Source organism: Triturus cristatus, chromosome 3_1 (genome assembly GCF_964204655.1).
Source record: "Triturus cristatus chromosome 3_1, aTriCri1.1, whole genome shotgun sequence".
In the NCBI taxonomy this organism is placed as follows: domain Eukaryota; kingdom Metazoa; phylum Chordata; class Amphibia; order Caudata; family Salamandridae; genus Triturus; species Triturus cristatus.
The window spans coordinates 642,353,449-642,379,298 of NC_140583.1; the positions used below are offsets into that span (position 1 = coordinate 642,353,449).

Here is a 25,850-nt window from a genome sequence, read left to right on the forward strand (position 1 = left end):
CACTATTGAAGGGCTACCTGCCTCCAATAGGCCAGACTGGGCAGACTGATTATTAACTCCATTATAATCTATCTGACTCAGGGAGCATGGTAGCAAGTCGAGTTTAGTATCCCTGAACTCAGAATTTAATAACACACCCTTTAGGATGGATGGTTTTTAAATTCTATGTTTGAAAATAGCACTTTTAGAAAGTGGCTATTTTCTTGTCCAACTATCTACCGGTCTCTGCTGGTTTGGTGTGTGTGTCAGGGGCTGAGTGGCTCCAGAGGTCTGAGTGAGTCAGTGTGGGGTGAATGGGGCGTTTACACGTAGAGTGAGGGAAGAGTAGCCTGCCCTGCCTGACACAATACTGGCCCCGCCTCCTGCTGGGCGACTGATAGCCCTGCTCCTACCAGTGACAATACTGGCTCCGCCTCCTGCTGGGCGGCTGAGGACTCTGCCCTGCCCAGTGAATAGGCCAGGTGCCTCTGCCTGGCAACACCCACAACAAACCTGAGATGGTGGGAATCGCCCTGCTTGGACAAAGGGAACAAAGGGAAAAAGGGGTATAAGAGAAGGACCCCTGAACCAAGAACTCAGATCACTTCTGACAAGGAAACCTGTACCAAGGACAAGAAGCCTGCTGATCTAAGGACTTGCCTCCCCTTTCTGCCAGAGTGCTGTTTTGCTGTGGAGGAACCTGAAAGCTGCTTCTTTATTTTTGCCAAGGAACAAGGAGAGAGGAACTTGGTGTGTACTCTCTGAACACTTGCTAGGAAATCTCCAAGGACTGGAAGAGTGCCAGTCTCCTGCTGAAGTCACAGGGCCAAAGGACTTCACCATTTGCTGAATTGCTGGAAAGTGTTGTTTCCAGTACACAAGGGGAAATCTGCAGTCTCGACGCCGGTATCGACGCCAGTGAGGAGTGAGTATCGGCTCTACCTCCAAGCGACCCCGTCCCGACGCCGCTGCTGATCGCATCGACTCGACGCCCTTCTCGACGCCGTGAGCGCTGCTCCGGCCCGACATCCCTCGACGCCGCTGCGGATTGACCCGACTCCGAGGCACGATCGACGCCGACCTCGACGCCGACATCTCGACGCCGTGGATCATCGTTTTCTTCGTTTCTCAAGGTACTGTACTTGTGGGGTCTGTGCAACTCCAGGCTCGACGTAGCGCTCCTCGCGGTCGACGCCGAACCTTGGGAATCTTGTAGACTCGACGTCGTGTGACTCCTGTGGGGGTTACATTGTTGCCAAAGAACTGTGCTCAGAAGAATACTTTGCTAAAGAACTATTTGCCAAGAAGAAACCTTACTTGAACTATTATTTTTTCTTCCAAAGAGTATTTATTAAGACTGTGGTATATTTTTGTCGTTATTTGGTCTTGTGCTAAGCCTTATATAAAAAATACTATTTTTATAATAACTTCTGTGTCGTGTCCATCTGTAGTGTATTCACTTTATTACTGTATGTGGTCATAAATGCTTAACACACTGCCTCTGAGATAAGCCTGTCTGCTCTGCCAAGCTACCAAGGGGGTAGCAGGGGTTATCTGAGTGTGTAATCCCCTTGCCCTGACTAGAGTTGGTTGGTCCCTATTTGTCAGAAGTGTATACCTCTGCCAACTAGAGACCGCCGGTTCTAACATTGGTGGTCAGCGGTGAGGATTTGAACTTTGCATTTATGACTCATGTGCAGTGATTAGTGTACGCTACATAGTGAAAGCAGACCATAACGCAGCCACAGTCTGTTTGGTAGGATATTCTATTTTTGTTCTCCGCTTTCCTGGAGCTTATTTTCTTAAACACTGCCAGTTTTGACCATGGAGAATGCCGGAGCTGCTACACCTGTGGAGAATGTTGTGGGGGAATTCGATAAGGAGAAGATAGATTCCTACACGCTAAAAGATCTAAAAGGATTTTGCAAGCAGTTTAAAGTTCCTACCACAGGTGTCTCCAAGAAAGAGGGCTTCCTCAAAGCGCTGAAGGCCTGGTTCGAGGCCAGAAATCCCTCTGATCCGGTGGTGGTACCGGAAGAGGAAGAAGAAGAGGAAGAGGAAGAGCCCACAGGTGGGCCAGTGTCATCTCCAGGCAGTAGTGCGTCCTCTAGGAGCCTTTCCCCCGAAGAATTAGAAGACAGGGAGAAGGAGAGGGGGTACAAGTTAGAAATGGCAAAACTTAAATTAGGAGGGCAGTTGGAATTAGAGAATGCAAGAAGCAAGAGAGAAGCTGAAATGGAGAGCAAAAGATTAGATTTTGAGAGAGAGAAATTAGCGTTTGAACGTGAGAAGATGGTGAGGGAGATGGAGCTTAAAACTAAGAGTTTAGAGTTGAATCCCTCTGGTGGCAGCACTCCATCCGTGCCTGCAGAAAGTAGGTTTTATTTTCCTAAGGATGTGATCAAAGATTACAGTAAGAATGAAGATATTAGCCAATGGTTTAAAGCATATGAGTTAGCATTGTTGGCCCACCGGGTCCCTGAGAAGGATTGGGGAACGGGGTTGTGGAGCCGCTTTACAAACGAGGGGAGAGATACCTTGTTGAGCCTTCCTGCTGAGGATAGGATGTCTTATACTCATATGAAAGATGCTTTAATGCTGAGATATGGCTTAACTCCAGAAAAGTACAGACAAACCTTTAGAGAATGTAAGAAGTTGCCTGGTACTACGTGGGTTGAATATGTGTCTTTTTTCTGCAGAACCATGGATGGTTGGATAAAGGGTAGCAAGGTTGATAGTTATGATGCTCTTTATGATTTGTTTGCTTGGGAGCACTTGTCTAATAACTGTTTTCCAGAGCTACGCCAGCACCTTGTTGACAGCAAGCTATCTAACCCTAGAAAACTTGCTGAGGAGGCGGACCGCTGGGTCAGTACCAGGGTCCACAAGGGTCCAGTGGGAGACTCAGCCAAAGGTGGGCAGGGTCCCCAGCAGAAGAGTGGGGGGGACAGGGGTAAACAGAGGGAGTTTCAGAAAGGGCCCCAAAGTAGTCCCCAAGGGAACCAAGGGAAGGGTTCCCAGCCTCCCCCTGTAAAGAAGCCAGAGGCCCCGACAGGTAAACCTGTTCACAGGGGCCCCATGACCTGCTATGCCTGTAAGCAGGTGGGACACCGTTATTATGATCCCCAGTGTCCCATGAAGGATTCGAATGCACCGCCGCGTGCACCCCCTCGTCAGGTAGCGAGTGTAGCTCTGGGAGGGGAGGAGATGGGTGCCCCCGGTGGGTGGGGTCCCGCAGAAATGTCCCTGGTCTCTTTAGGAGACGTGGAAATGGTCCCTCCTACCCCTCTGCCTAGTAACACTAAGAAATATAGGCAGTGGGTGACCATTAATGGCCATAGGGTGGAAGCTCTCAGAGACACCGGAGCGAGTGTGACAGCTGTCAAGTGTCACTTGGTGTCCAGAGAGCAGGTGGTCCCTCATGCATTCTACCCCGTTGTAGCTGCTGACAACTCACAGAGTCAGTGTGAGGTAGCTCAAGTTCCCTTTGAGTGGGGAGGGGTCTCGGGTACTCTTCAGGTTGCTGTGAGGCCCGCCATGCCTGTTGATTGTCTCTTGGGCAATGATTTAGAAGACTCCCCTTGGGCTAAGGTGGAGAGAAAAGCGCATCTGGAAATGTTGGGTCTGCCTGAGTGGGTGTGTGCGACCACCCGGTCCATGTCAGTCAGTAAGGGTGTTGATGGGGGCCCGGAGCCTGAAAGTATGGCCCAGGTCCCAACCGTGAAGAGAAGAGGCAGGGGGCGCGGGAAACCGTCCCCCATCGTTCCCGCGGTCCAGGAGGGAGCAGACCCTGAGGGGGATGCCCTGGAACCGACAGGAGAACAAGTGGCCGAACTGGGAGACCTGCCCGAGCTGACCCATTGGCAGCAGGATGGTGGTCCCTCCAGGGAGGAATTTTGTGCTGAACAGAAAGTGTGCCCTTCTCTTGTGGGTATGAGGCAGCAGGCCTCAGCCCAAACGACAGGTGATCAGTCAGGATCACATTGGGTCTACTGGGAGAACGGCCTCCTGTATAGCGAGCCTAAGGCTGCTGAGCCTGGGTCAGCCCGTGTGCTGGTGGTACCCCAGCGCTTCAGAGCCTTCCTACTGGGGTTGGCTCATGACGTTCCGTTAGCTGGACATCTGGGGCAGGACAAGACCTATGACAGGCTTGTCACCCATTTTTATTGGCCTCAGATGAGAAGGGATTCAGATATCCATTGTAGGACATGTCAAACTTGCCAGGCAAGTGGGAAAAGTGGGCGGAAGCAGAAGGCTCCCCTCCAACCTTTTCCCGTCGTCAGTACCCCCTTTGAGCGAGTGGGAATTGACATTGTGGGGCCACTGGACCCCAAGACAGCCATGGGCAACAGGTTTATCCTGGTCTTGGTGGACCATGCCACCCGGTACCCGGAAGCCATCCCTCTCCGAACAGTGACGGCCCCCGTGGTGGGACGGGCACTGATGGGTGTTTTCTCCCGCATGGGGTTCCCCCGAGAGGTGGTGTCAGACCGGGGCACCAACTTCATTTCAAATTATATGAAGTCTCTGTGGAAGGAGTGTGGGGTAACCTACAAGTTTACCACTCCTTACCACCCTCAAGGTAATGGGCTGGTTGAGAGATTCAACCGGACCCTAAAAGGCATGATCATGGGTCTTGAAGAACCAATGAGGCGTAAATGGGACGTCCTCTTGCCATGCCTGCTGTTTGCTTACCGTGAGGTGCCACAGAAGTCTCTAGGGTTCAGCCCCTTTGAGCTTTTGTATGGTCACCCGGTAAGAGGACCTTTGAGTCTGGTCAAAGAAGGCTGGGAGCAATCTCCCAGGAAACCTCCCCAGGATGTATATAGTTACATGCTGGCCTTTAGGAACCAGACTCGGCGCTTCAGAGATCTTGCTCAGGCAAATCTGGAGGCCAGCCAGGAAGAGATGAAGCGGTGGTACGATCAGAATGCCACTCTGGTTGAGCTTCAACCTGGTCAGAAAGTTTGGGTCATGGCCCCTGTGGAACCTTGTGCGCTCAAGGACAGGTGGACTGGACCATTTGAGGTTGTGGAGAAGAAGAGCGATGTCACCTACTTGGTGGACTTGAAATCTCCCAGGAACCCCTTAAGGGTCCTGCATGTCAACCGGTTAAAGCCCCACTTAGAAAGGTCCGAAGTGGGCATGCTCCTTGCCACAGATGCTGGGATGGAGGAGGAGAGTGAGCCTCTTCCTGACCTCCTGTGTGCAAAAGAAAAAGATGGGTCAGTGGATGGTGTTGTCCTCTCTGACACACTGACCCCTGAGCAGCAGCAAGATTGTCGCCATCTGTTGGTACAATTCCCTGATCTGTTCTCCTTGATCCCTGGTGTCACTCAGTGGTGTGTCCATGATGTGGACACTGGGGACAGCACTCCTGTGAGGCACAAGGCCTACAGGGTGACTGACAAGGTCAGAGCATACATCAAGGAGGAGGTCTCCAAGATGTTTGCCTTAGGGGTGGTTGAGTCCTCTAGCAGTCCTTGGGCCAGCCCAGTGGTCTTGGTCCCAAAGGCTGCAGCGCCTGGTGCTTCACCAGAACTTCGGTTCTGTGTGGATTACCGAGGACTCAATTCGGTCACCAAGACTGACGCGCACCCCATCCCCAGAGCTGATGAGCTCATCGATCGGTTGGGGGCTGCCCGGTACCTTAGTACGTTTGATCTAACGTCTGGGTACTGGCAGATCGCCTTGACTGATGGGGCAAAAGAGAGGTCTGCATTCTCCACACCAGATGGGCACTACCAGTTCCGGGTGATGCCCTTTGGGATGAGGAATGCCCCTGCCACATTCCAGAGGTTGGTTAACCAGGTATTGGCCGGACTGGAAGATTTCAGCGCCGCCTACCTGGACGATATAGCAGTGTTCAGCGCCAGCTGGGAGGAACACTTGCGCCACCTCCAGGAAGTGTTGTTGGCCCTGCGCAGAGCAGGCCTCACAATCAAGGCCAGTAAGTGCCAGATTGGGCAGGGTTCAGTGGTGTACTTGGGGCACCAAGTAGGGAGCGGCAAGGTGGCCCCCCTGCAACCCAAGATAGATACCATCCTGGCTTGGGAACCGCCCAAAACCCAGACTCAGGTGAGAGCCTTCTTGGGTCTCACGGGTTACTACAGGAGGTTCGTCAAGGGGTATGGCAACATTGTGCACCCCTTGACCTCGCTGACTTCCAGGAAGCAGCCGAGACTTGTGATCTGGACTGACGCCTGTCAGAAAGCCTTTGACACCCTGAAAACTGCAATGTGTACAGCACCGGTCCTCCAGGCACCCGACTTTTCAAAAGAATTCATTGTCCAGACGGACGCTTCAGAGCATGGTGTGGGGGCTGTTCTAGCACAGATGAATGAGGAGGGCCGAGACTTACCTGTAGCCTTCATCAGCCGGAGGTTACTTCCCAGGGAACAAAGGTGGAGTGCGATAGAGCGTGAGGCATTTGCTGTGGTCTGGGCGCTGAAGAAGCTAAGACCCTACTTGTTTGGGTCTCACTTCCGGGTTCAGACGGACCACAGGCCCCTCAGATGGTTAATGCAGATGAGGGGTGAGAACCCAAAGCTGTTGAGGTGGTCCATTTCCCTACAGGGGATGGACTTTACGGTGGAACACCGCCCTGGTACAGATCACGCCAATGCTGATGGTCTGTCCAGATTTTTCTGCCTTAGTGATGAGGACTCCCTGGGTGAAGGGTAGTTCTCCCCACATTTCAGCTGGAGGGGACACGTGTTAGACCTGGCATCATTGGCATGAGTCTCTCCTCCATTTTTTTCTGTTTGCCTCCTCTGTTTACGATGTTTTTGCTGGATTATTGCTTTGGGCACTGTGCCACTGCTGATCAGTGCCACAGTGCAAGTGCTCCCTATGCTAAATTGTTACGTTGATTGGTGTTACCATGATTGGCTTGGTTGACTTACTGTTCAGACCCTAGTCTAGTGCACTGCGCGTGCCAAGGGCGTGTAAGTTAACTGCTGCTGGTGGGCTTGCAGCACTGGTTGTGCCACCCACAGAAGCAGCGTGCAAAATGTGTCTCAGGCCTGCCACCGCGGCGCCTGCGTGCAGTCCCTGACTGCCATGTCGACTTGGTAAGGAAACCTACTTACCAGTCTCTAAACCTTCCCTTTGCCACATTTCAGACACCTCTATGGTAGGCCCTAGGGCAGGGTGCATTGTTGGTAAAAGGTAGGTCATGCCCTGATGTGTGTGGCATGACCTAATAGTGAATTACAGCCATTTTCGTTTTTCACTATTGAAGGGCTACCTGCCTCCAATAGGCCAGACTGGGCAGACTGATTATTAACTCCATTATAATCTATCTGACTCAGGGAGCATGGTAGCAAGTCGAGTTTAGTATCCCTGAACTCAGAATTTAATAACACACCCTTTAGGATGGATGGTTTTTAAATTCTATGTTTGAAAATAGCACTTTTAGAAAGTGGCTATTTTCTTGTCCAACTATCTACCGGTCTCTGCTGGTTTGGTGTGTGTGTCAGGGGCTGAGTGGCTCCAGAGGTCTGAGTGAGTCAGTGTGGGGTGAATGGGGCGTTTACACGTAGAGTGAGGGAAGAGTAGCCTGCCCTGCCTGACACAATACTGGCCCCGCCTCCTGCTGGGCGACTGATAGCCCTGCTCCTACCAGTGACAATACTGGCTCCGCCTCCTGCTGGGCGGCTGAGGACTCTGCCCTGCCCAGTGAATAGGCCAGGTGCCTCTGCCTGGCAACACCCACAACAAACCTGAGATGGTGGGAATCGCCCTGCTTGGACAAAGGGAACAAAGGGAAAAAGGGGTATAAGAGAAGGACCCCTGAACCAAGAACTCAGATCACTTCTGACAAGGAAACCTGTACCAAGGACAAGAAGCCTGCTGATCTAAGGACTTGCCTCCCCTTTCTGCCAGAGTGCTGTTTTGCTGTGGAGGAACCTGAAAGCTGCTTCTTTATTTTTGCCAAGGAACAAGGAGAGAGGAACTTGGTGTGTACTCTCTGAACACTTGCTAGGAAATCTCCAAGGACTGGAAGAGTGCCAGTCTCCTGCTGAAGTCACAGGGCCAAAGGACTTCACCATTTGCTGAATTGCTGGAAAGTGTTGTTTCCAGTACACAAGGGGAAATCTGCAGTCTCGACGCCGGTATCGACGCCAGTGAGGAGTGAGTATCGGCTCTACCTCCAAGCGACCCCGTCCCGACGCCGCTGCTGATCGCATCGACTCGACGCCCTTCTCGACGCCGTGAGCGCTGCTCCGGCCCGACATCCCTCGACGCCGCTGCGGATTGACCCGACTCCGAGGCACGATCGACGCCGACCTCGACGCCGACATCTCGACGCCGTGGATCATCGTTTTCTTCGTTTCTCAAGGTACTGTACTTGTGGGGTCTGTGCAACTCCAGGCTCGACGTAGCGCTCCTCGCGGTCGACGCCGAACCTTGGGAATCTTGTAGACTCGACGTCGTGTGACTCCTGTGGGGGTTACATTGTTGCCAAAGAACTGTGCTCAGAAGAATACTTTGCTAAAGAACTATTTGCCAAGAAGAAACCTTACTTGAACTATTATTTTTTCTTCCAAAGAGTATTTATTAAGACTGTGGTATATTTTTGTCGTTATTTGGTCTTGTGCTAAGCCTTATATAAAAAATACTATTTTTATAATAACTTCTGTGTCGTGTCCATCTGTAGTGTATTCACTTTATTACTGTATGTGGTCATAAATGCTTAACACACTGCCTCTGAGATAAGCCTGTCTGCTCTGCCAAGCTACCAAGGGGGTAGCAGGGGTTATCTGAGTGTGTAATCCCCTTGCCCTGACTAGAGTTGGTTGGTCCCTATTTGTCAGAAGTGTATACCTCTGCCAACTAGAGACCGCCGGTTCTAACAACGGCAGAGAGTCTGTTAATATGTAACATGTATGGATAATGTATGTATGGGTAGTGCATTATTTAAATAAACCTTCCCTGTGACCAGGCCAGCTGCTTTCCGATAGTGGGGCACCAGTTTTAGATAAAGGTCCTGGAAAATGATTAATTAGACAATTTGAGGGGTGATTAAGAATTGGGAGTTCCATCCAGTAGTGGGACAGAGTCTGCATTCTTTGATGTGATATAAAGACTGCTACAAATGGCAGACAGTCACAGCGGCATTATTGGTGCTGCTGGATCCATCTGCTGCATTTGATATGATAGACAATGGGATCCTGATACATCGAGAGAAGTAACAAAGGCATCAAACTGTGCTTTTGACTGGTTTACCAGTTTTAGCCCAATGGTCCACAAAGATACAGGGCCAAGCAGTCAGTGCAGCATATAGGGTTAGATTTGCTAGAGTGATCTTTCATGTTTGCAATGCTCAAGAAGATGGATTTTGGAAAGGGTATAATAGAATATATTTCACTACTTCATTCAACGCCCGAGGCTAGGGTGAGGGATAATGGATGTATATGGCCAGAAATTAGGATAATGCGAGGCACTAGGCAGGGATTCCAGTGGTTCCCTGCATTATTTGCAATTGCATTGGAACGCCTAGCCTGTGCCCTCAGGAAAGTCCACTCCCGCAGAGGACTGTGACACGGTGGCCAGAGATATTAGGTGCCCCCTATGTAGATTACATTCTACTTAACATTAAGGAACCTGACCATAATATAGCTGCTGAAAGAAATTGTTAGATCATGGACAATATATGGTCTGTGGATTAACTGGAGTAAATCCAAAGTGTTGCCCCCGTCTCCAACCATGACAAAGCCAACGCTGGACCTCCTCCTTTAGTGGAGGGGAGGATTAGTGTGATGCTTGAAGTCAAAAATTCATCACAACATAGAGGTAATGCTCACGGATATTTATGGTCCAGAAAGCATACTCTGTTTCGAGGCACAGAAGAGACGGATACTTATCACGGTGCCTAAAGGTGGGGCACGGTAATGCCCAGGGGAATTCCCCTAGTAGCCAGCACATATAGCTGGAACAAGGGTATTGATTATTGCTTGTGATCTTCACGTACAGTCATAGAAGATTAAGCTCTGACAAAGTTACTATTGTTTGTTGGAACGAAACATGGTGGCTGGACAGTGCATGTAAATAAGGAAAAATAAAAAGGACGAATTAAGAGAAAATAAATGGGTTTTTTTTTATACAACACGTGTAACTGGACTTCCTTGCCTGGTGCACCTCCATATGCTATATGGTCCAGAAAGCAGGTCACAGTCGTGGGATGGGTAAACCCCCCATTGTGAATGGCTTGTAGGATCTTTCTTATTATGGTAATGGCTTCTCAAGGCTTATACATCTATTTGTTATATCCAGTTCTGCTGACAAGAATGTTCTTTAAGAACATACATACTAGGCTGCTAAAACTGGTTTGGGTGGGAAACAGCCTATTTTGAGTTGGGAGACAACAACATAACCTTTTGATAGAGGTGGGGGTTGCTTGCCCAGATATGAAACAATATTTCTGCGTAGCATAGGCATACTTTGCCTTCTACAGGTTTCACTCTGAGCCCCATTGCTCTCTGAAACAGTAGAGGCCAGGTTGGCATCTCCTTTTTCACTGAAAATAATATAATTTGGACCATTAACTAGACCATTGACTTTGGTGAACATGGCAGCACGCACTGTATGGTCTTAGCATTGGATAGCTGTAAGTACAAGCTATGTAGTTTTGTAGTCACTTTAGTTGCTGCTGATGTACAATCCCGCTTGGGGGTCACAATGGCGCAAAAGCGCAGAGGCAGCTTACATGGTTGAGGTTGTTTAAGTTGAGAAATCTACATTTAGGTTGAACCTTTCTAAATTGTCTCAGTTTTATTAAGGTAGAAAACATAATCCCGCTAGATATATTCTTATATTTCAGCTTTGAACACACACCTCAGAAATGCTACCTTTCTTATCCAGAGGAACTGCAGGTTGTAGGAAGGTGTAGTATTATGTGGTGATGCTGGTTAGGCTTCACCGTGCATTACTCACAAAGACCCCAAAGATGGTCCTTGGATTCACAGTAATAATCCTTAGCTCAGTCCTGGTATATTGACAAAGAGCAGTCAAACTTTACTAGAGGAACATGTGTTAAGCATTTCAGAGTAAAAACATGGACTACAAGTAATTGACACAACTCAATAGAAAACCAACACCAATTTTAAAAAGAAAATGTATTATTAACTTAATTTAGACACCAAAATGAACGTAATGGTGTCCATGGAGTTTAGAAGAAAACACAAATCCCAGCAATTCAATACTGCAGAACTTATGCATTGTCAATGGGAAAAACTGGCCGTGACAATCGGTCACTTGTAGGTCGAACTGTGTTAAACCCAAGGAGAGTAAGGTGCTGCTCATCCCAGGACCAAGAAACAACAGTCTGTTAAATTTTACCTGGCCCTTGAAGTCTGGGTGCAGAGTTGTCCTGGCTGTCCCTGTTGCTGAACGGGAGCTGCGGGAGAGCTGCTTTTTACCGCTTACCTGGTCCTCTGGGGAACAAGATGCAGAAACGCAACAACGGGGTAGTTGCTGATGTTGGTCAAAAGTAGGATGAAGTACCCTCTAGGTGCTGTGTCGAGTGCAAGGGTCGGTTGCCGGACTAGCGACCAACAAGCCTTGGCAGCAGTAAACTTTATAGAAAGATACTTTGTCCGGTTGCCTTGAGGAACGTGGTAGCTGCCTGTAACTTTGTGGAAGGCAGGTCTATAGTTCCCACAATGTACTAGACCTTTTATAGTGTCCTTTAATGTTAAAGGCCACTCTAGGGACATATAAACTTGCACTTATATGCCCACCCATTTAACATAATACACCATGCCTCCTTAGCATAAGGAGGCCTTCCTTAAGGCTGAAGACATATATTAAAAGCAGTGCATTGACTTTGCCACATATGGTGAGGGTAAACTCAAATTGGAGCAGTCTACACTGTTCCTGTAGTCTGCAATTGCAGGCCTGCTGTCAGTAGTTCACTCGGGTGGCACAAACAGTGCTGCAAGGCCTTGGGACCCCTTTACCACCCATGCCCTGATTACCACAGGTACCATATACTATGGACTTGTAAGGCGAGGGGGTAAAGTCCTTGTCATTTGGGGATGCCAATTTTCACATAAGTTTTAAGGAAAAAGTACTGGCACCGGGACCTGGGTAGCAGGCTCCAGTGCACTTTCACAGCCATAACAATCGGCATAGGGGCTAAAAGTGTAGGGAGGGAGGGTTGACCATACAAAAAGGCACTTCTCTACAGAAGTACTGAGTGCATTATTACAGCATATTGCCTCTCCTTCGCCATGCCATGATACAATATAACTTTTGTTTATAACTCACTTTGTGGCCCCAGAGTAGTGTGGTTGGTAACAACTGCCAGACAAACAACAGTGTCATGTAGATTTAGGGATGGTACTATTAGATTAACACTGGCGATATTGCTGCTCACAGAAAAGGGATAGGTCTCTAAATAACACATGTAGGCTACTGCATTAAAATATCCTCGTAGGATGTACTATACTCGAATGAGACTGTAGTCCTTTGAGCTAGATGTGGACACAGACTGTCTTCAGCATTTCTGGGGAAAACATGGTGTGACTGGAAGTTTCCACTAGGCTGAACAGAGAAAGGAGCTAAGAACGTTCGCTTCCTGCAGCTTTTCCCAATAGTAGTGTAATTAAAAATGTGGGTAACATTGTCTTTGTGACATGAAGTTGACGCTGTGATCAGACAACCAAGGGGGCGGGGGGTCCACGCCATCACCAGTGGCACAGCTAAATGTCCCCACCTCCTTAGACTAATGCATACATGGTGAGTCAGGCTCCAGCTAGAGCAGAACTCAGAAGGCAGGGCACACGGCACATGCCAGGAGTGAATAGCTCTCAAGCAGATGCACGCTGTTGCTTCCAGGTAGACAGAGCAGTTGATGACCCCTTTCCCAGAAGAGGTTTGGGAGCTGACCTCATGGACGTCTTAAGGATTTGAGGGCACCTGCTCAGAACAGCTTTGAATTTATGATCCAGTTTCAGCTCTTTCATACTTTCTTAGGCCAGGTCACTGACAGTGCACAGGCACACTGGTCCAAATTCTGAATGTGTTTGAATCTAATATTTAGAGATTGTGATCTGTGTTTTAAAAATTGTAATACAGAAGCTGCTCCACCACTACAGGCTGGGAACCATCAGTCTATCTGTGAGTGATGATTTCTGTAAGCTTGGCCCGCCGGTAGAAACTGCTCTCTTTGACCTTGTGATTTAATTTCATACAGTCTAATTCAGTGAGTGTCTCGACCTATCAGCTGTGGCAGGCCTTGCCTCCAGACAGCATACATGCAAACATTAATCAGGCAAAAAGAGGTAGGATTTTGCTGTTTTATAATTCACAAATATGCTTCCTTAAAGCTGCTTCCCATTGTAATCATTGAAGGCAGTGGATATGATTAAGTAACTGAATTATACCCTGTAAGGGTTTGTATTATCTGTTAACCTTGAGTTCTGCTCTGCAATAGTTGTGGCGAGGTTCCCTTTAGAAGGTTGTAAGTTGGGGGCTGGGCAGGTGAGGGACTTCGGGTAAGAGATGGGTTCTTATTGCATTGGTCACACAGAGTCCCGCATTTATGCAGAATTATTAGAGAAGCGTGGAAATAATTTGAGTTATTTCTTTGTATATTTGAGCTCCAAACAGTACTTCATACGTGAAAACAAATTTACATTTTTATAAGACACTGCTCATTTTGGAAGTTCGACCGAGCTGTGGGATATGGGCTGTATGTAGACAGCCAAACCTTGTGTTTAATTGGAAAATGGGTGCCTGCGTGCCTCTATTTGACTAGTCACCGGTAGTTTTAGAGGCCCCTCTAAGTTAAGATTTTAGTAAATACAATGAAGATACAAGTAATTTCTTCTTTCTTCATTGTATGTCACTGTATTGTATGAATAGTACTTTAAGAAAAAAAAAACTGATGTCAACTAGATTTGACCATTGAGATTCTACTTATTTCCCAAGCTCTTTTGATGAGTATCAGCTGTTTTCTGCTATGCAGTTTGAGCAAAAGGTACATTTTAACATAAAAATAGCCCATCTCACAGACTAGCAAAGACCAGCAACAGCAGAGATAACGTGCATAACTTGCTGCTGGGGCAGCACAGGAGGTAGCTATTTCTGTGCTCTAAAATCAGCAAATATGTCCCCCCCCCCCCCCCCGCCCCCATTGTGAGCCATACACTTAAGATACGTATTCAGCAATTGTCATCCATTTGAGGCTTGTGTAGGCTTAGCAAGAGAATAAGTTGAGGGTCTAAGCATGGAACTTCTTAGCTGAATTTCAGAAACACATCTACAGATCTTAGACAAAATTGTATTTATAGGGGTCTAGCAATAACTGTAGCCTGAAGATCTACCCGTTCCGTGTAGTTTTCATTGACCCGATGAATCAATGTTTGCATGGTGTCCACCACCACACCGACCTCTGGTCCACATCCCTCAATTGCCAAATAGCCTTAATGCTGTGGCAGATAAACAGTTATGACAACAGAAGCTCATGCAGAAGATCTTCCAAATATCTTTTACTGACAAATTTGAGTTTATTGTGATGCTGGATTGTGACATTGTTCTAAACTTTTGCTTGAAAAGAAGTGAGCATTGATTGTTGAAAATATTATTGACCATTATATTCCTTAACTGCGGAATGTAATTATTTGTAAATGTTCTGCAGGAAGTCTATAAACTCTTGTAGTCTAATATGCATGGCCTTCACTGGCTTAGCAGGGTTCACATTTAAGGAAGGTGTGGTGTGTCGTCCATTATTCAAGATTGTAGCCCAAGGTACCATCCCTTCAGTGGCATTAGTAGCATTCAGATCCAGGCAGTTGTGGTGCCTCATCCATTGTTGATGGTTGTAACCTTATTTACCTGCCCTTCAATGGCACATGCAGCTTTTTATTGAAGGCCGGTCTGGCGTATTGTCCAGTCCTGCAGACTGTAGCCAAAGACGCCCACACACTCCTGGAGCTTACTAGTGATTGTTTGTGAAACATTGTTACCACTTCTGTTCAGCTTTTGGAAGATTCGCTCTCTCCCAAGAAAGCCTTGTCTGATGGATGTAGAGATATATTTAGATATATCCCACAGTACCCGAGCCCTCTTTCATTGGACTGCCTGAAAGCCCAGTTCTCGGTTAATCCAGGTGCTCTTGCTGTACGGACAGTGAAGGAATTGTGTGAGTGCCCACATGTAACGAATGATCTGACACTATGCATTCATTCATCTGTACTTGATTTTGGGCGTCAAGCTACACCTAACAAACTTTAACTTCAACCCACAGCATAGCGTGTCCTATTTAACTAGGTGTGCCCTTTCTTCACCATTCACGGTTTTGAGGTCCTAAATCCCATGATCGCCACCTCTTAAATCCAACCTTGAACTATTATGGCACCTACCCAATGCAGTGTCCGAATTGTTTGAAGTTTATTCTGGAGACCGTTATGGGAGTATGGTCATTTCTTCTTATTTTGTGCTTAGGCGAGATGTGACTGAATTGTTAGCAACGAATGATCTAGAGATGAATTACAGGGCACGTCATAAATTACCTCAACGTTATTTATGATCTTCCACTAACTGCTAATAATTTTTGTATTGGTGGATTTTTAGATCTTCCATGTGGTTTTCACATGAATTGATAATCATGGAGTCACGAATAGCCTGAAACCCTTTAAAGATAAAGTGTATAGAAACAAAAACTGCTACTTTAAGCAGCTATATAATATGTGGTGCAAAATTACTCAAAGACAGTCAAATTCTTTAAATGTACATCCCAAAATATATTTTGCCTATATTAAAAAGTGTTTGGGATTTCAGAATACGCAGTAAAAAATTAAAGTTCCCCATGTTCCTCTGCACATGACCTTCCTTCACTTCTTGTCTTATTATTAAATTGCATGCATAGTTCTGAGGTAATTTGCCAACTTTCCTTGCTGAAAGATGACCACCATGTTTAGAAACACCATGTCGACCATCTAGGATTGATGTACCACCAATGATACACTATGCAAAATGCCTCTCCAAAATTGCTGCCCAGTTCAATGTATACTGGGTGCCCATCTTGGAAGAATGATCGTCATTTAGTTTACCATTCCAAGTAGTCTGCCCACCCATTGTATACCTGCCCACCCACATTGTGGCCATTTTTAATTTTTAAAAGAGTAATTTACTATGCACTCTACTAGTCCAGGATGGTCTCCTGCTGATAGGTTTTATTGCAAGCATATGCCTTCCATGGTTTGGCAGCACCTATTTTTTCTTTTTTTGCACGTTATTCTTTTAATTTAGCTTGCATTTGCTTGTTGAATATATGAATGTCCTTTTTTTTAGTTATAGATTTTTCAGTGGGCGCATGCAAGAATGAGTTAGTGAGTAGATGAATCAATGCATGTGTGCGAGAATAAGTTGCATGTTTGACGATGCCATTAACTGTTGCTCTCGTCATCTGCATGTCATCGTGGGTGTGTGTGTAACCCCATACTAGACTCAACCGTTCATCTTGCAACTGTCGATAATTATCATTGAGGTAGGCAAGCATTCATTATAAAAAACAGTTACAGTCGATAATGTTTGTATGTGTCTATTTTACAAACCCAGAAATCTGGCTCTATCCTGCTCGAGTGACACAAACCTCGGGTAATCTGAGGTCATGTGATTTAATAAAAAAATGATGATGATTTTTTTGGTTTTTTTGCTGAGCTACTTGCTTGTCCATATTTCCCTTTTCACCAGTGTTTATCAGTATACTGTGATTTTATATAGTCATATATAATTGTTATTGTTTGTCTGGCTGTAGCTCCTTAGGTATCCAAGCTCTATGCTTTGTTTACCATGGGTGACACAGCTGTGTGCATGCTTCATTCCAGTATCACTTACACCTAGTCATTCGTACCTTGAAAAGAGATGCTTTTGACCAGTTTTCCATCAATTCCTTCTTCCATGATGCGCCGCAGGCAGTCCTGCAGTTGATTGCAGGGTTGATGTATTTTTGAGGTATAGGGAAATATCTCTTTGCTTGATCACATCCAAGTTTTTGGACCGATGCTGTTGGTTTTTCGACTCAGAAGGTACACTGAAGCCTGCTAAACATACCTCAGTTCCAGTGCCCTAACCATTAAAAGGTATATTGCTGATTGGTTCACCCACTATTGCCATAAGTTAACATACTTGTAAGTCCCTAGTCTATTGTGGACTGCAGCACTTATTATGCCATCATGAGTATGACAATGCCAAGTGTAACTCGGGGCTATCATTGCTGGTTAGCAAAGCAGTTTTCAACTGCTAACGCAATCTTGCCATGTACAGCCCAAACTTCCTTTTTAGGTCTCTGCTCTAGATGGCGCACATGTGCTGTCTCCAACTGAGACATGCTGTATCTGCTTTTTTTTCTTACAGCTCGCCCTTAGGCTTCCCGTTTGTTGGCACTATCGTCGCTCCATTTTGCGGTCTCTCTATTTGTCAAGGGCATGCATACATCATGCCTCTTCTGTTGTTCAGCCCTCCCTGAGAGCCCTGGCCAACTACTGGTAAACATATGCAGTGGCCATTTTACATGCATTGTTTTGAGACTACTTTTTTATTTTTGGAAAAGGGTGACCGGTCCCACCACGTGTTAGGAGCGCTGGGTGGTGGCAGGCATGGTCCATTCTTACCGAAATATCTACCCCAGCTGAGTGGTACCAGTCTCTGGAAGCGGAAAACTGAATCGTGTTTGGAACGTTGCATCCAGGCCAGGAGTGAGGAAGGGAAGTGGAAAAAAAAAATTGGTGTAATTTTATACATTTCAGGGATCAGCACAAGATGGGTTTTTAAAAGAACACTTTGTTTAATACAATATCGCGATCTCAAAAGAACACTGGCATAGCCAATAGGTCTGATCGGGCACGCCAAAATGCTTGTCAATCTTTTTTTTTTTTTTAAGGTTTTTTACTCCAAGCTAAAATAAAATTAAGAAAAAATAAAGTATGCCACTGCTTATACGTGGTACCATATGCTTGCAATTTAAAAAAAAAACATTTAACTAAAAAAAAACATAGTTTTAAAAGGATAGAATGGAATTACTAGCAGACAGGTGTACTTTAAACAGGTATAGAATAATGCATGTCGCAGGAAATACGCTTTCATTGGCACGAAAAAAATCAGCAGTAGTACAAGAAAATGTACCACTCCTGTGATTTACTGTGACCCGAAGACCCACTAGTGTGGTGAAAGAATGTAACGAAAAAAAGCACTGGTGAAGTAAAGTATTGGCCCACCAGCTGTGGCACTGGAGCGCGCTTCTTTTTGGGTGGATGTGCACACGTGATCAGAGAAAAAAATGTACCAGTGAAGAGCGCCAGTAGTTTAAGTGGGACAACTAATGTTGTAACTTGTTTCCATACTGTTATCACATCTAAGTACACCTGCCTGGTCGGAAACCCCCCTGCCGTTTTTTCAAATTATATGTTTTTTTTCTAACACTTTTATTGCTGGCTTTGGATTGTCAAGTTTAGGCAGTAGCATTTTCTGTCTTTTTCTTTTGTGATATGTGCTACCAATAAATTATGTAAAAAAAAAAAAAATTCGCACCAATTTGCTAATGTTTGTTTGAAATAGTGTTTGCTGTTTCGCAGCTGTGTAATTTTGGTTTTTATGAAGTGTATTGGCAATTAATGTATCGACTTTAGAAACGCTGGCTCAGCCTGTGAGGCATTTGAAAATGGGAGGCAGGACCCTTAATACCCAGCAGACACTGCTTAAGTCGCTGAAGTCTGACTGTAAAATGGAGTTAATTATTAGTTGACTGAGAACGGGGAACCCGACAAGAGGTGGCATCATCTCTTGAAAGGCTGCACTTTGCCATACCCCTCACATCCATCATTGTAGCACTTAGAGCAGTGATAGTACGTAAATCATTGTATTGGGAAGGGCAGGTGATTAAGGCTGTTGTGCTTACAGGCCTGCTGATGGACCCCTTACACCTCTCCCCAAATTTAGAGGACCTATCCCTCAAGCCCTGCCCCTCTGCTGTTGAGAGATCCATCACCCCTTTCTGGGCTAAACAAATGGGAAGACAGCAAGGCGCCTAGAAGTCGTGTGATCGACCGCTTCCTAGCCACTTAGGGGATAGCGATTTGGCTACAAGCAGGATGAATGACAAGGAGTGGGGCCCAGCAGCTTGGAAGAATGGCGAGGCGGCTTAAAGCCTGTTATGGAGTGGCACCTAGCTAGCAGCTTTATTATGCTAGGGACTGAAGATATTCATATGGCAAGGAGTGGGGCCCAGCAGTTTTGAAGATATTCAACGCAGCTAGAAGCCAGATGTCTAGCTGTGGTACCTCACCTTAATCACTTTAACAGGATGATGGTGCGTCTGCGACAAACCATTATTTTTAAATTATGATAGGTATTTTGTTTTCAGTGCACTAAAAATCAGCAAAAAACAGTATATAGTGGTAAACGATTGCCACTGTTTTTTATTAGTACTAATTGTGAGGTATTTTGTAAAAAATTAATTGATTGACTTTGTGTTGTGATTTACATACGTGGCCACATACTGGTTATTATTGAGTGTTTTGGAATGCACCATGTTCGCACCTCCATGCGTCACGCAGACTCATGCGCACGAGCAATGCACACCATGAACCCTGTAGTTTTGATGAGGCCAGAGTCTTGAGTGTTAACATTCCTCGCAAGTGTCTTGTCATACAGTGCAAAGGGACACGGTGTGAAAGAGGGCTATTCCTTCCTTGGGTGAGAGTGCACTGACTGATGCTCTCATTGGCTGCATCCCCCAGCCCAGATACCACCTGTTTTACCTTCCGCACTCTACGCAAGGGCCAGCCCCGAAATGTGCATAGGGCCTGGAGGCAGGAATTCAGTAACAAAACCAGGATCCATTGTCTTGAGGTAGTTTAGAGATTGACGTTTGTGTCTGCATCTTCTTTTTCTCCTGATGCTCTGTGTGACACCAGGAAGGCCACTGTGTATCTTGCACTGAGTACACTCTTAACTTCAATGCCTCTGGGCTCTTCATGTATTCAGAGTGTGAACACGGGGCTACTGAAAGACTAAGAGCGAAAGTTCAGGTTGTAGTGCTGTGAGAACAGCGAGGGCCTAAAATGACGTAAGTTAGAGATGGCTATCGAGTTAAAGGGCCTTTAGGTGAAGAATCCTTACTAACAGAAGAGGTTCTACAGACTGCAATTCATGTCTATCACTCTTGCACTGTTGCATCTGTTTCCCAGCCAAGGTTCCTATCCGTGCGCTGCTTAACAGGACAGTGTTGCATATGGAATGAGGTGTCTCTACCTAAAGTGGCATTGGGGCGAAAAAATATGGACTGAAATGGTGGGTGAATAATTGCCAGTGGTTGAGATTAAATCAAGTATTCCATCCATCACCTTTCTGTTACTCTAAATAAAAAAATTCTGCACATTCAGGAGGATGGACTCGACTGCCCCCCCGCCCTCCCTCCTCGGGCAAGAGCAGCTTGAGATGTGGATTTGGATGGACAACTGGATGACAGGACTTGGGCAACCATAAGCATGCTTGCACATACAGTATCCTGCAATGCGCGATTCAAATTGATTAATTATAAGTTTTTTGCACCGCACCTCTCTTACACCGTTGAGGCTACGGCGCATCTCCCTGACCCGAGCCCACACATGCCCCAGATGTGATGCAGAGGAAGCAGATTTTTTCCATTTAGCATGGAGATGCCTGGGCTGAAGCAGTTTTGGCCTCTGGTTGTGGCGATGGTGCGGAAGAGTACAGGACTCCTTATTGTGGAGGAGCCATTGCAATGCCTGCTGGGCCACTTTAAAAAACCCAGGAAGTGAAAAATGGCGTACAAGTTGTTACAACTGATGTTAGTGTTACCTAAGCGCAGGTTGACCATCACCTGGATGGGGCAGAGGGGCCCGGATATAACAGCATGGCTTAGAGATGTGCAAGAGTGGACTCTAGCAGAGGAAGCCCATATGAAACTCAACCGTAGGGACAACAAGTTGAAGGCGGACCTGACTGAGTGACGGGAACTGTGTAACTCTGCCTTGAACTCGGACATTGCCGGGTCATCCTGAATGGGGACACATCTGGATGGGATATGAATGTGAACGGAGAGCAGTAAATAAGTGTATGACAGTTGAAAGATATACCCTTGATTCTGTTTTCAAATGTCCTATACTCATTACCTCATTGTTACCCAAATTATGAAAGAGACGGATTTCCTGGGCGTCTCCGATACTGCGCATCTGTAATTAAATGATCGCTGCAATGTTTTGATAAAATCACAAAATAAAAATTGTAATAAAAAAACACTCTCCGCCCTGAGAACTGCATGCTTGTACCCGTGCAATGATGTGGACGGTCTGTATGTTCTCCTGGGGGATGGTCTGTAAATTAACTGCACCTGCACCATCCTGGGACCTACTTGGTTATACCCCTATAGCAGACCTTAAATTCCCAAAGTGTAGGTGTTTAACTAACTGAAGCTCTTGTTGCCCAGGAAGCTGCTTAGTTAGTCCCAATAGTTGGATATATGCGGTGCTGTCTCAAAATGTTCTTAGCCTCAGTCCAAGAGATCTGTAGGGAAAGGAGCAGATCACCCCCTGGAGTATTTTGGGGTTTTGAGGTGGCAAGCGTTGGCCAGATACCCTACCACATTCACTGTGCAGGGGGTGCCCGGTCACCCCTACAGCAGTCAGTTCTTTTCCCACACAGGTGGGCTTGTCGCTCACATGAGCCAACATCATCACTCAAGTGAGCTAATAGTTCCTTCCTGGCCCTACAATGTCACTCATCTGCTCTTGGGGAGCTGGCAGGTGTGCTGGCACAACTCCAGCACAGTCTACCTCCATCGTGGTCTGTGCATGCACCGGTAGTCTCTGCCCATGCATCCAGCAGAGCCCACGCATGCTCTGGTGGTATTTTAGTGCTGTGACCTGTTGCCTCCTGTCCTCTGTACCGAGCAGGAATACTTTCTCCCATTATCGACTGTATCTTTTCATTGGATTATCAACCAGAACCTTCTTCATAATCACATAGCAGGTCCCCATGGTTTAGCATTCCGGGTAGACGTTCCTTTTTAGATCTCGGCTCTAGACAGTGCGAATGCACTGTCTCTAAGAGACATGCTGTATCTACTGGTGTGGGCTTCAGCCCGCCCATAGGCTTGCCATTTGGTGGCTTTCACGTCAGTCCATTATTCCTACTCCCCATCGGTCCATGGCATGCATGCGCCATGCCTCTTCCCGACTCAAGCCCTCCCCGAGAGATGCGACCAATTACTGCTAAACATACGCAGTGGCCATTTTAACTCTTATTTTGGGGCTACCTTTTTTATTTTTTAAAAGCACTTTTCACAAGTGCTACTGGTTTTACTCGCACGGCACCGTTCTTTGTTTCCTGCTTGTATCAAGATTATTCTCACACGGCTAAGAAACATGAGAGTTCTGGAGAGAAGCTTGAAGTCACACTGTACGGCGAATCTTGGTTAGTGACGCTGCTTTTCCGCAAAGCGAAGTAATGTACACCAGGTGCTGTTCAGAGCATGCTCCGTAATCACAGCGCATGTGCACTCGCCTGCGCCCTTCTCTGGAGTTTGTCAACCGCGGAATGCAGCTTTTGTTTCTTTCGCTGCTTCTTCCCGTCCTCTGCCTCTCCTGCAACACCTTCAAGATACCGCTTCAGGTACTCTGCCATAGGTTGCGCGATGGCTGCAGCTTTTCTACCGGCACCTGCCATGCTGCACAGATACGAATATATGGAAAGGGCGCCACCAGTGCCATGCACCCCAGAGGGAAATGCATTATTCAAAAGCATATGAACTGGGAAGAGAGAGTTTACATTAATCAAAGCAGCAAACGCTTCAGGCATAGTGGGGGGTGTTACCCATACCAGCATCGAAGTGCAGTGTGCATGTCTGCGATCAACAGCTGCACCGAAACAAAGGAAAACATTTGGCAACGTACTGAGGTAGATTTAAGAAAAAATCGGGAATTTATTTTTCAGATTAACTTACATTGAAGGGGGCCATTTCTAAAACACGAGAAATTTAAAATAAAATCTTTACTGCTTTTAAGTGTACATACTTCCCAAATATTCTGTGTTGCACATACTCTTCTTTAGCAACAAAGGGAAGCATGGTGTTCCGTGTTGATTACACTTATTCGATATCCTAATTAAAGCCACATGGATTTGTTGAAGCTATTTAATTACTCCCTGTTACCTGGCAGATATGCCGCCTCATCATTCGTTTAGAGAGCTTTTCACGAGCGCTACTGTTTCTACTCGCATAGTTCTTTGTTTCCTGTGGACATTTTATTGTTAGCATTCATAATTTTAGGTTTTTCGCTTGTTCACACGAGTCCTCAAATCATAACTCGTGTTATTTATGAAAACCAGAGTATGACATTTTAAAACCATTGCTACTGTTGGGCGATCATGTTTTCTTAAATATTTGGTTGTTTAGCTGGAATCTTGTCCATCGTTTAAATGCTGATAATTTTTTTTTGTTTCTGGCCATAGGGTGCTTTAGCTTTGGTTTCCTATTGAGGATAATACTCCTGACCCACGATGTATTGCGGTAGTGAGGAGCTTCCACCTCCGGCATTCATAACTCATCACTCTAGCTGCCATCAGGACACTGGTTAACTTTCACATAGTGCCATAGAAAGGACTACAAATATTACTGCACACAGGCACCCCCTCAAAATGTAATAATACACACATTTGAAGACAAGCGCACATGATTCATCCGCAACCTCACAAACATACGGCTAAAAAACATTCACATTAACAACACCAAAAGCTCTGCCATTTCTGAGACCTATTGGCTTTGCCAGTACTTTTTTTAATATTGATACGTCGCCCCTAAGGCAGACCTACTGAGCCCTAAAGGCAGGATGATTTAAATTTGAAAAGTTGGACATGTAGTTTTAACTTCACATGTCCTATCAGAAAAACCTGCATTGTCGTTTTTACCGTTGAAAGGCTAGTTAGTAGCCTCTTTGGCTAGTACAGGGTAACACGCTGACAACTCAGCAGTACTAACTTCTTAATGGGACTACGAAATGTGACACTTCATGATATCAAATGAATCATTGCATTGAACCCGACTTGATGCTCAAATTGAATTTAACGTAACTTTTGCATACGTGAAAACTTTAGTGAGTTGTCTCTTTGTTGCACAAATTTTTCCAGTGACCTTTTACGGTTGTTGGCCATGAGACAAGCTTCTGCCCTCCGGGGGAAGGTGTGAACGACTCTCAGGAAGGACCACAAAGTGTCTGCCATTGGGAAAAGTGCAACTTCTCCCTAGCAGGTAGACCAAACAGGGTGTGATCCCAAAAGGCATACTTCAGAGGGGAAGCTGCCTTTGAAGATCAAATGGTGAACACACACGAGGGGCTTCTCTTTTTTGTTCTTGCAGATAGTTTGGCATTGAGGACAGACAGGGGGAAGCCGTGGTCAACCTGTTTTTTCCAGTGAGCATGTAGCCACACCTCTGGGGTGGGCTAAGGAGCTCCATACACCAAGAGAAGGGTTGTGCCATCTAGAGAGTGGGCAGTTTAGTGCAGAGTGGGATAGCTAGATGCTGCACTTCACAACAAGTCGTCACTAGGTGGGAGTAGGCCTGGTATCCCATTGATTAGTAATCGCCACATCCCTGAGGGTACTGACTGGCCATAAAAGTGGCACCCAGACCTCAGATCACATCTGCACTGAAGAGTAGACCAAAGAATTACTGCCCTGTTGTTCATTTCACTTGACAAAGAGTGTCAGTAAAAGGCTGGACTGCACCTGCTGCTCATTGGGGTACCAAAGAGAGGACTGTGCCTATGGTGCTCTGCTTGAGTAAATGTTGTCCCTGAGCCTCAGATAGAAGATGTAACTCTTAAGAGTAAGTTGGCTTGCTAACAATTACAGCTACAGAGCCACAAGAGCTGAAGCCTGCCTTAGTGAGTTGGTAGCAAAGAACTTTTGACAGCTGCTGACCGCCAACGTGCAGCCTGGGAGACTGAGACCCGATTCTCAAATGTTACACCTCATTCTGCTGGACCCTGCAGAGTTGTCAGAGTGCAGTTTGGTCACCCAAGACGGATGTTCTCACCAGTTAAAGAAAACTGCTGATTTGCTGTAACCGGAGAGCAGTAGGTTTTTAGCTGGACTTCAGTTGAACTTCGAGGGACATTGACCCCTGTGGCTAAAGTTGCACAACTGTGAACAAGCAGTAGCCCCAGGAAGAACACAGTCACTGAATCAGCATTTTCGGCATCTTAAGCATCCTGTATCCCTTGCATCAGGACCGCTCCAATTAAACTCTATAGTGGTTTGCCCATAGAGCCTGGAACTGGACTTGAGACTGCTTTGACTGTGGGGTAACTGTCCAAACAAGCCTCATTGGCATTTGTGTCCTGCTCCCTACCAGAGTTGGTCACCCACATAGGGCCGGAGTATTCGTTTACAACTCAATAAAAACTTTCTAAAGTTTCCAAAGTGAACCGCTAACTGCTATATTTGCCAATACTTGTCTGCGGTTCAGACGAAAAGCAGTGATTTATTATTTGGTTAATAATTGATAAATCTCTAGACTCCTTTGGTGGATTGTTGTTGTGATGTCATTGTAAAGATAAAAATACAGCCTATTTTTATAAATTGGTGTTTGATTTGTGAATCTCGTTTCTATGCTATTCAGCTGTTTTGGCACTTCTTAATGCTTTGCACTTGTTCCTTTGATAAAGCATGACTTCTCAGCGCCACAGCTTCCCAGTGTTGAGGTAAGGTTTTTGAAACTAATCTAACTGGACCTAGTACAGGTAGTGAATTTATTACACGGTGAGATCGCACAAACACACCTTATAATAAAGACGCTTTCCTCACAAGTGGAAACAGACTTTACAGTGCTGCCTTTGCCT

The 25,850-nt window shown here is 46.2% G+C and overlaps 1 protein-coding gene across 1 annotated transcript in view; it reads left to right on the forward strand.

Moving 5' to 3' along the window:
* The window catches only part of DENND4A (DENN domain containing 4A), an 811,018-nt gene that overhangs the window by 88,168 nt on the left and 697,000 nt on the right, over positions 1-25,850 (forward strand). The window lies entirely within an intron of this gene.